This window comes from Crocuta crocuta, unplaced genomic scaffold (assembly GCF_008692635.1).
Source record: "Crocuta crocuta isolate KB4526 unplaced genomic scaffold, BGI_CrCroc_1.0 scaffold32, whole genome shotgun sequence".
Taxonomy (NCBI): domain Eukaryota; kingdom Metazoa; phylum Chordata; class Mammalia; order Carnivora; family Hyaenidae; genus Crocuta; species Crocuta crocuta.
This window is the reverse complement of record NW_027529424.1, coordinates 9,251,758-9,263,972: the sequence shown is the minus strand read 5'-3', so window position 1 is coordinate 9,263,972 and position 12,215 is coordinate 9,251,758.

The window sequence follows — 12,215 nt, the reverse complement described above, 5'->3', positions numbered from 1 at the left end:
TAACACGAAATTCACCATTTGTTAGTGTATAATTTGGTAGTTTTTAGTAGATTCATGATACTGCCCAACCATCACCATCATCTAATTCCAGAACATCTACATCGCCTCAAAACAAAACCCAGTGCCTATTATTAGTCACTCCCAATTTCTGTTCTTCCAGCCCCTGGGAACCTCTAACCTGCTTCTGTCTCTGTAGAATTGCCTATTCTGAATAATTCCTATAAATGTAACCATAAAAGATGTCCTTTTGGGTCTGGTTGGTCTCAGCACAATGTTTCAAAGTAGCATGGATTAGTACTTCATCCCTTTTTATGACCGAATAATACTCTACCAAATAGGTATTACACATTTTGTTTCTTCATTCACTGGCTCATGATTCGAGTTATTTTCATTTGGGGGCTAACATGAATAGCTATCATACAGTAGTACAACCAGGAAATGGACATCAGTGTGATGCATATACCGTATTCAAATTTTGTCAGTTTTCTGTGTATTCGTGTGTGTGTTACACATATAGTTCCATGCAGTTTTGTCATACATGTGAACATTTGTGCACAAGATTTTGCATAAACATGTTTTCATTTCTGGGAGGTGTGTACCTAGGAGTGGAATCGTTGGGTCATGCGATAATTCCGATTCTTGAAGGACATCAAGGAGACTCATGGAGCCGCTTAGGAAGCAGGGACAATTGGTGTCCCATCAGACTGGCGGGTGATGCTTTCTAGTGCTCACCAAATGAAAATGTACTTGGTTTGGGGAGATACTGACTTAGGACCCAAGGGACCAGCATAAAGGCATCTAGCTCCTACAGCTACCCTGAGGAAACCAAGGCAGTGAAAGTTAGGCGGAGGGAATGAAAGAACACTACTCTACTTGTAGAAGGAAAGAGCAGAAAAAACCAAAGACACAAAAACAACAGATGGAAGAGGAAAGAAGTACTTATTGGTACTCAAAGTATAAAAGAATCCTATCTCCTTATTTTTGTGAGTCATGTCATCTCTCTGTCTCTAAGCTTCCGCTTGCCAAGAGGAATCAAAATCTGATAGTGTTCTCCTGCCCCCTCCCCCCACAATGGCAAATGGTCCTGTTTTCCTTTCCCTTGGGTTTCACCAGGATCCAGGAAAAATAGGGAGAGGACTGTGTCCTGTGTCTTCTTGGTCACTCCCGAGGGTCATTGTCCAGACCCACCCCCTGGCCTCTGGTCTCAGCAAACCTCCCTGACCCCCGTTCTCATAGCCCACCCACCCCCCTCAAAACACTTTTTGTGCATCCAGTTATCCTCACAATCTAGGCCTGTTATCTCAATTAGCCTAGGTCTTCCTCCAGAAAAGACCTCTTTGGGTTAGTTTCCTAATCAAATTGAAAAAAAAAAAAAGGCAAGAAAATAAACAGTCAGTAAATTGCATCCCTGGGAGGGAAAGCCCCAGAGTCTAGAATACTAAACTTTGCCTGGTCTTGGGGGAAATCACCCCTTACCTTCTTCCCTATGATTAGTCTTGGGAGCAAAAATCCCTAAGAGGCCAATTCATTTCTTGATAACTCACCCAGTTATATTAATCTGGAGCCTCATAACCGTAATTTTAATCACTTTGTAGTTGAAAAAAATATGCCCTGAAATGGACTTTGAATTTTAAATATTTAAACATGTCAGAGTAGAGTGAGTTTAACAACTATTTAAAACTGTTCCGTTTTTGAACTCAAAGTTGCTTTGATATTTTACTTTTTAATTGACTTTGAAGCCATATTCCCTCCAGTTCTGCATTTTATTGGCCAGATATCTCTTTTCATAGCACTTACACACACACAAAAAGACAACAGCGAACAGATGTCATGCAGATAAAGCAGCAGCATTGAGTAATTCTCAAATGTCTTCTGAGTCTTCTAGAAAAACTGAGTTACATCCTCGTCTACTTGTTAAAAGCCACTCTTTGCCACCTGTTATTTTGGTAATGCCTTGTTTGCACTTCTCCCGCGGGACTCCTATGGCTATCTGTTTTTGAGCACAAAATTTTATGGGTGAGAATTATGATGCTGAAGAGTCTGGTGTGTTTATATAAAATCTCAAAACTGCAATGTGGTATCAGCTAACACCTGTCAGAATAGCTTTTTTTTTTCTCTCTAGAACAGCTATTATCAAAAGACAAGAAATAACAAGTGTTGGTGAGGATGTGAAACAGTAGGAACCCTCATGTTGGGGGGAATGTAAATTGGTCAGTATGGAGAACAGTATGGAGTTTCTTTTAAAAATTAAAAATAGACATACCCCAAGGTCACCAACTGTTTCACTTCTGGGTAATTTATCCAAAGGAAAAAAACCACTAACTGGAAAAGATACCTGCACCCTCATGTTCACTGCAGCATTATTTATAATAGCCAAGATATGTAAACAACCTAAGTGTCCATCAGTGAATGAATGGATAGGAAATTGTTATATGTATAACATACATATATATGTATGTATGTACAGTATATATTATGTATTTCACACACACACACACACACACACACACACACACACCCTGGAATACTATTGAGCCACAAAAAAGAATGAAATCTTGCTGTTTGTGACAACATGGATGGACCTCAGGGGCATTATGCTTAGCGAAATAATACAGAGAAAGACAAATAATGTATGATCTCTCTTATATATGGAATAGAAAGAAAAGAAATTCAATACAAAAACACTATTTAAAAATGTTTTTAACATTTGTTCATTTTTTAAAATAAAATGGCAAACATACAGTGTATACAGTGTGCTCTTGGTTTTGGGGGGTAGATTCCCGTGATTCATCGCTTACACACAACACCGAGTGCTCATTCCAACAAGTGCCCTCCTCAGTGCCCGTCACTCATTTTCTCCTATCTCCCATCCCCCCTCAGTTTGTTCTCTGTATTTAAGAGTCTCTTATGGTTTGCCTCCCTCCTTCTCTGTTTGTAACTATTTTTCCCCTTCCCTTCCACCATGGTCTTCTGTTAAGGTTTTCAGGTTTCACATAAGAGTGAAGACATATGACAAATGTCTTTCTCTGACTGACTTATTTCACTCAGCATAATACCCTCCAGTTCCATTTTTTGCTGCAAATGGCAGGATCTCATTCTTTCTCATTGCCAAGTACTATTCCATGGTATAGGGAAACCACATCTTCTTTATCCATTCATCAGTTGATGGACATTTAGGCTCCTTCCATAATTTGGCTATTGTTGAAAGCGCTGCTATAAACACTGGGGTGCATGTGCCCTTATGCATCAGCACTCCTGTCTCCTTTGGATAAATTTCTAGTAGTGCTATTGCTGGGTTGTAGGGGAGTTCTATTTTTAATTGTTTGAGGAACCTCCATACTGTTTTCCAGAGGGGCTGCACCAGTTTGAATTCCCACCAATAGTTCAAGAGGGTTCCCGTTTCTCCACATCCATGCCGGCGTCTGTTGTTTCCTGAGTTGTTCATTTTAGCCACTCTGACTGTTGTGAGGTGGTATCTCAGTGTGGTTTTGGTTTGTATTTCCCTCATGATGAGTGACCTTGAGCATCTTTTCATGTGCCTGTTGGCCATCTGGATGTCTTCTTTGGAGAAGTGTCTAATCATGTCTTCTGCCCATTTCTTTATTGGATTATTTGTTTTTTTGGTGTTGAGTTTGGTAAGTTCTTTATAGATTTTGGATACTAACCCTTTATCCAGTATGCCATGTGCAAATATCTTTTCCCATTCCGTCAGTTGCCTTTTAGTTTTGTTAATTGTCTCCTTTGCAGTACAGAGGCTTTTTGTCTCGATGAGGTCCCAATAGTTCATTTTTGCTTTTAATTCCCTTGCCTTTGGAGGCATATTGAACCAGAAACTTCTGTGGCTGAGGTCAAAGAGGTTGTTGCCTGTTTTCTTCTCTAGGGTTTTGATGGTTTCCTGTCTCACGTTGAGATCTTTCATCCATTTTAGGTTTATTTTTGTGTATGGTGTAAGAAAGTGGTCTAGTTCATTCTTCTGCATGTTGCTGTCCAGTTTTCCCAGCACGATTTGCTAAAGAGACTGTCTTTTTTCCATTGGATACTCTTTCCTGCTTTGTCACAGATTAGTTGGCCATACATTTCTGGGTCCAATTCTGGGTTCTCTGTTCTATTCCATTGTCTATGTGTCTGTTTTTGTGCCAATACCATACTGTCTTGATGATTACATCTTTGTAGTAGAGGCTAAAGTCTGAGATTGTGATGCCTCCCACTTTGCTTTTCTTTTTCAACATTACTTTGGCTATACATGGTCTTTTGCGGTTCCATACAAATTTTGGGATGGTTTTTTCTAGCTTTGAGAAGAATGCCAGTGCAATTTTGATTGGGATTCCATTGAATGTATACTACTTTGGGTAGTATCAACATCTTAACAATATTTTTTCTTCCAATCCATGAGTGTGGAATGTTTTTCCATTTCTTTGTGTCTTCTTCAATTTCTTTCATAAGTTTTCTATAGTTTTGAGCGTACAAATCTTTTACCTCTTTGGCTAGGTTGATTCCTAGGTATTTTATAGTTGTTGGTGCAATTGTAAATGGGATCGATTTCTTGATTTCTCTTTCTGTTGTTTCATTATTGGTGTACAGAAATGCAACCAATTTCTATACACTAATTTTGTATACTGTGAATTTGCTGAATTCATGTATCAGTTCTAGCAGCTTTTTGGTGGAGTATTTCGGGCTTTCCATGTAGAGTATCATGTCATCTTCTAAAAGTGAAAGTTTGACTTCTTTGCCAATTTTGATGGCTTTTATTTCACTTTGTTGTCTGATGGCTGATGGTAGGACTTCCAGCACTATGTTAAACAACAATGGTGAGAGTGGACATCCCTGTCGTGTTCCTGCTCTCAGGGGGAAAGCTCTCAGTTTTTCCCCATTGAAGATGATATTAGCTGTGGGCTTTTCATAAATGGCTTTTATGATGTTTAGGTATGTTCCTTCTATCCCGACTTTCTTGAGGGTTTTTATTAAGAAAGGATGCTGTATTTTGTCAAATGCTTTTTTTTTCATCTATTGACAGGCTCATATGGTTCTTATTCTTTCTTTTGCTAATATGATGTATCACACTGATTGATTTGCAAATATTGAACCAGTCCTGCAGCCCAGGAATGAATCCCACTTGATCATGGTGAATAATTCTTTTTATATGCTGTTGAATTCGATTTCCTAGTATCTTATTGAGAAATTTTGCATCCATGTTCATCAAGGATATTGGCTTGTAATTCTCCTTTTTTTTTGTGGGGTCTCTGTCTGGTTTAGGAATCAAGGTAATGCTGGCTTCATAGAATGAGTCTGGAAGCTTTCCTTATGTTTGTTTGGTTGGTTGTTTTTTGTTTTTTTTTGTTGGAACAGCTTGAGAAGGATAGATATTAACTCTGCTTTAAATGTCTGGTAGAATTTCCCTGGGAAGCCATCGGGCCCAGGACTCTTACTTGTTGGGATATTTTTGATAACTGATTCAATTTCTTTACTAGTTATGGGTCTGTTCAAATTTTCTATTTCTTCCCATTTGAGTTTTGGTAGTGTGTGGGTGTCTAGGAATTTGTCCATTTCTTCCGTCCAGTTTGTTGACATATAATTTTTCATAGTATTCTCTGACATTTGTATATCTGAGGGGTTGGTTGTGATAAGTCCAGTTTCATTTGTGATTTTATCTATTTGGGTCCTCTTTTTCTTTTTGAGAAGTCTGGCTAGGGGTTTATTAATTTTGTTTGATTTTTCAAAAACCAGCTCTTAGTTTCATTGATTTGTTCNTTCATAGAATGAGTCTGGAAGCTTTCCTTATGTTTGTTTGGTTGGTTGTTTTTTGTTTTTTTTTGTTGGAACAGCTTGAGAAGGATAGATATTAACTCTGCTTTAAATGTCTGGTAGAATTTCCCTGGGAAGCCATCGGGCCCAGGACTCTTACTTGTTGGGATNTTTTCTTATTTCTTGAGATAGGCCTGGATTGCAATGTATTTTCCTCTTAGAACTGCCTTTGCTGTATCCCAGAGGGTTTGGACTGTTGTATTTTCATTTTCATTTGTTTCTATATATTTTTAAAATTTATTCTTTAATTGCCTGGTTGACCCATTCATTCTTTAGTGGGATGTTCTTTAACCTCCNGTGTGTGTGTGTGTGTGTGTGTGTGTGTGTGTGTGTGTGTGGCTTCTATATTGTGTATTTATGCTCTAATCTTTATTATTTCTCTTCTGCTGGCCTTGGGGTTTCTTTGCTGTTCTGCTTCTAGTTCCTTTAGGTTTGCTATTAGATTTTGTATTTGGGATTTTTCTTATTTCTTGAGATAGGCCTGGATTGCAATGTATTTTCCTCTTAGAACTGCCTTTGCTGTATCCCAGAGGGTTTGGACTGTTGTATTTTCATTTTCATTTGTTTCTATATATTTTTAAAATTTATTCTTTAATTGCCTGGTTGACCCATTCATTCTTTAGTGGGATGTTCTTTAACCTCCATGCATTTGGAGGGTTTCCAAACTTTTTCCTGTGGTTGATTTCAAGTTTCATAGCATTGTGATCTGAAAATGTGCATGGTATGATCTCAATTCTTTTATATTTATTGAGGGCTGTTTTGTGACCCAGTATGTGAGAGAGTATTCTCTATCTTAGAGAATGTTCCATGTTCACTCGAGAATAATGTGTATTCTGCTGCTTTTGGACATAAAGTTCTGAATACATCTGCCAGGTCCATCTGATCCAGTGTATTATTAAGGGCCATTGTTTATTGATTTTCTGCCTAGATGATCTGTCCATTGCTATAAGTGGAGTGTTAAAGTCCTCTGCAATTAGCACATTCTTATCAATAAGATTACTTATGTTTGTGATTGTTTTATGTATTTGGGGCCTCCAAACTGGGTGCGTAAACATTTATAATTGTTAACCCTTCTAGATGGATAGACTCCATAATTATGATATAATGCCCTTCTTCATCTCTCGTTATAGCCTTTAGTTTAAAATCTAGTTTGTCTGATAAAAGTATGGCTATTCTGGCTTTCTTTTGACTTCTAGTAGCATGATAGATGGTTCTCCATTCCCTTGCTTTCAATATGAAGGTGTCCTCAGGTCTAAAATGGGTCTCTTATAGACAGAAAATAGATGGTCTTGTTTTTAAATCTATTTTGATACCCTGTGTCTTTGATTGGAGCATTTAGTCCATTTACATTCAGTGTTATTATTGAAAGATATGGATTTAGTGTCATTGTGTTATCTATAGGTTTCACGCTTGTAGTGACATCTCTGGTCCTTTGTGGTCTTTGCAACATTCCACTCACAGAGTCCCCCTAGGATCTGTTGTAGGGCCTCCTTAGTGGTGATGAACTCCTTCAGTTTTTCTTTGTCTGGGGAAACCTTTATCTTTCCTTCTATTCTGAATGACAGCCTTGCTGGATAAAGGATTCTTGGCTGCATATTTTTCCTGTTAAGCACATTGAATATTTCCTGCCATTCCCTTCTGGCCTGCCAAGTTTCAGTAGATAGTCTGCTACTGCTCTTAAGTGTCTACCCTTGTAAGTTGAGGCCTGTTTGTCCCTAGCTACTCTCAGAATCCTCTCTTTATCTTTGTATTTTGCCAGTTTCACTATGATATGTCGTGCAGAAGATGGATTCAAGTTTTGTCTGAAGTGAGTTCTCTGTGCCTCGTGGATTTCAATGTCTGTTTCTTTCCCCAAATTGGGGAAGTTCTCAGCTATGATTTGTTCAAGTAAACCTTCTGCCCCTTTCTCTTCTTCTTCTGGAACTCCTATGATACTGATTTTATTATGTTTCATTGAATCACTTCGTTCTCTAATTCTCCCCTCATAGTCTAGAATTTTTTATCTCTCTTTCTTCTGTTTCATCATTCTGTCTACTTTTCTGTCTCTTATGTGTTTTAAAAGTTTGTTATGTCATCTGTACCTGCAAGCACTACTATATTAAAAAGGGTTCATACACTGTTCATAGCCTGGCCCTTCGGGAGGCGTTTTTTTGGAGTGTGTTACTTGTTCTCTGTTGTTGTGACTTTGGATGCTTAATCTCCCTACTCATAGTGATGTTTTGGACACTCCACCAGGTTGCTTTGATTTGTTCATTAAAGTAGCCCTGTGGGGGGAAAAAATAACAAAAACAACAACAAATAAAAACACTGGGGTGGGGGGTGGTGTTGGTGGAAGAGGCCTTCTCCCATACAAAGAGAAATTAGAGTGGTGGGGAAAAAGAAAAGAAAATTGACCAGGCAGAGAAACTATACCACTTAATCAAGAGCGGAAAATAAAGAAGGAGCTGTAGAACAGGTATAAAGACAATAGATTAAATACGTCTGCTTAAACAAACCAATAAGCGGAAAAACCAGGCTAGAGGAGGGAAGAAATAAGAAGGAGAATATGATATGATATGATATGATATGATATGATATGATATAATAGATACATAACACATAATATAATATGTATAATATAGTAATATAATAAATATATATTTAATAAGAATTGTCCAAGAATTAAATCAGAAAATGCAAAACCGCTGGGTGCCTTGGAGCCAGTGGCAGTGCTGTTCTGGTTCCTCCGTGTCAGTCCCGCTCTGGTATCACCAGGTGTGGAAGGGCATGGTTTGGTGTGGGCGGGTCCCTCCTCCACCGTGGGCCCGCTGTCGTTCCCTGAAGCCCCACTTTGTTGGTGATGGGGAGAAAAATGGCAACACTCCAGTCTCTCCGCCCCAGACCTGGCGTCCCAAACCATTCTGCTCAGGCCGTCCTCACAGTGCTGCACAGGCCCGAGTGGGCCTCCTTCCCCCACCTGCTCCACAGTCTCTGTGCCTCCCTGGGGCTTGTCTGGGATTCAAACTCAAATGTCTTAAAGGGTCCTGCTCCACATGCCCTGGTTCTGGGGAAGTGCCACTCAGCCCCCGTGATGTATGTCCTCTGGCTGGAGGACACAGGTAGTCTTTGTCCTTTGAAAGGTTATACACCTTCTTCCCACAGCATTCCAGGGAGGGGATTGCTTTCTCCCACTGTGGGCCGCACCTCTGAACTAGTTACCAAACCCAAGGCTGGCTCCCCTCCTCCCCAGGTGTGCGAACAGGGCAGCCAGCCCCAGTCCAGAGAAAGCCCCACACTTAGGGATTGGATCTTTCTTCATCCTAGTCCATGGTTTCTCTCTTGTCCAAATACAGTCATACACTTCCCCAGCCTCTCTTTCTCTTCCCTTTGTCTCTCTGCAGAAGGGGAACCCTCCCCTCCGTGCCTACACCACCCATTTTATGTCTCCCAGTTCACAATCATGCACCTATGGCCCACCAGGTTGTCCCGTGGGCCCCCGGAGACTCTCTGTCAGTCTGCAGCTTGGACTCTTGGAATTCAAAGTCCTTTGTACTTAACACTGCAGTATTTGAGGGATGAGGGAACTTTGGGTTCCCCTACTTTTCCATCATGTTGGATCTCCCCGCAACATTCATTCAGACTTGGGGGGTGGGGGAGGGGCAGAGAGAGAGGGAGACACAGAATCCGAAGCAGGTTCCAGGCTCTGAGCTGTCAGCACAGAGCCTGTCACAGGATTTGAACTCACGAACTGCAAGATCATGACCTGAGCAGAAGTTGGACGCTCAACTGACTGAGCCCCCCAGGTGCCCACAAAAACACTATTTGAGACCACAGCCCTGTGGCCTATCATGATGGATATAAAACAATATTATTATTTGTATGAAATAACATTATAGAAGAAAAATGGGATATAAATAGTATTTTTAAGACAAAGTGGTTGCTTATAACTATGCAGAACATTTTAGTGTACATTCGTAAAAATAGATTATTTTGAATAAAAAATAAGTAAATTATATATGACATTGTAAAATACTACATAGAAAGAAAAAGAAGAATAGGGTAAGGTGGATCAAGAATCTTTTAGGGGGAAGGCACAACTTTAAATATGTTCGCCTTGCGAAGATGACATTTGAGCCAAGACATGGAGACAAGGGTGTTTAGCCATGTGGATAATGGAGTAGGGATGGGGGTGGGGGATCTCCAGGTAGAGTGGCAGCCTATGCAGAGGTCCTAAGGCAGAAGTGGTGTGCTTGGTGAATTCCAGAGGCTGACTGGAGCACAGTGAGTGCGGGGAGAGTACTAGGACAAAGACCAGAGGTATCATGGAACACAGCCACGTGGGGCTGCTGTAGACTTTGGCTTTTGCCTTGTGTGAGATGGGGAAACTCTGTATGGGTTTAAGAAGAGGAGCAATGCACTTGGACTTATGTCTTTAAAGGATCTCTTGGAGCACCTGAGTGGCTCAGTCGGTTAAGGACTGACTTTGGCTTAGGTCATGATCTCACAGTTTTTGAGTTCCAGCCCCGTGTCGGGCTCTGTGCTGAGAGCTCAGAGCCTGGAACCTGCTTTGCATTCTGTGTCTCCCTCTCTCTCTCTGCCCCTCCCCCACTCACACTCTGCTTCCCTCTCTCTCTCTCTCAAAACTAAAAAAAAAAACATTAAAAAAATTTTTTAATTTAAAAAACAAAATTAAATTTCATCACTTCCCCATGCTTCAGTGGCTCCCCACTGACTTCAGTATAAAATCAAAGCTTCTGAATGTGGTGATGAGTGGAAGCTTCCTGATCCGATCCCTGTATCTTCCTCACATAGTATATCTTATTACTACTCCACTCGTTCCTCTTGTCACACGGATGTTGAGCCTTTGTGCTATTTCTTTTGTTGGCAATATTTTACTCCACATCTACTGTAGTTTGCCTATCCTTTAAGATACAGCTCAAGAATCTCCTTCCGAAGACAATCCTTGACCCCCTTTCCCCATCTGGGGTCGGCCCCTCTCAGTGTATACTATGTATTGCACTGTGTTGTAATGATCTCTTTGCTTACTGTGTTTTTTTTTTTACTGCTGGCTTTTGCACTCTATGGACCTAGACTTGTTTTTCTTATCCCAACTCCAATACACACCGATGGCATATGTTATTCTTTGTAAGCTGCCTAAGATGACTGCAGAGAAAGTTGTCCATGAAATTATCTGTGATATGAAGCCAGAGCCATCTGTCAAGGCAAGATGCCAGAGCACCAAGAAGATCCTTGGGGAGGGCCTGCAAACAGATGGTGAGGACAGACACCCCACCCTGTGTGAGTTCCAACAGCTGGAACCCATGTTCCCAATTCTGCTATCACTTCCCACAGCGAGACCACACCCAACTAAGGCCTCGTACAGTGAACTGGCCAAGATGAAGCGGCTTCGTGTTCGACTCCAAGCACCATGCATATCCCCTGGTCTACCCAGGAGCCCAGCTTGTCCTTCACCCATGGGATTATGTCTTCCTCTTTACAGAAGATTGTCTGCCCTTCTCTTCCAGCCCCAAGCCCACTTTATCTCATCTCCTGCTGAGGAGAACTTGGAAGAAGAGCACAACCTTTAAAGAAATTCCTGCTTTCAGCACTCTTTTTTGGTTCATCCCTAAATAACTCAGGATAAAGCCAAGGAAGAAAGGGATAGAACCTGAGGCTTTAAAGATTGCAAGCCCAAGATTCATCTGGGAGTCTCAAACCCAAATGCCCATAAAAGAGCCAGAAAGCTGGGTTGGTGGGTAGGAGACCAGAGGGCATGGGGAGAAAGTGCTTGCAGACTGTAAGGGAGCAAGGTGTGGCCAGTGACACCAGATTTTCAATTTTTGAAGAAACTTTGAAAATAGAGGTCCTCATGGGAAATCTTTCAGCATACAAAGTGACTGTTGTTTTGGGGGGAAGAATCAAGACAACTTACAAGCCAAACAAAGACCTTCCATTGGCTTTGCGACACCTACCATCTAGTAATATTTTTATTCAGACAGCTGTTAAAATGTTTCTCTTCTTTCACCATGCTAGAAATCGGGAATAGTAATTTCCTGGAATGAGTTTGAGTCATGAATTTTAAAACCTTAGATCTATGACCAATCACAACAGGTAAACCACAACCTTTTGGAACATTTTGCGGAAGTTTTTATGAGCAAGCATGCACTTTTTTTTTTGCTGAAAGGACCCATAATTTTCATCAACTTTTTCAAAAGAATCCTTGACTGAACCTGTTAGGAATAAAATGTCTATAATGTGTAATAGATATTATAGTTTCTTAAACATAAATTTACAAATAACAAATGTAACAAATTTGCATTTCTTAAATATAACAAATTTAAAAAACAAACTTACTCAAGTCTGTATATTTGAGTTGAAACATAAGCTATTTGTGAGCCTAAAGTTATTATTCTTTTTGTGAATATAATTTATTG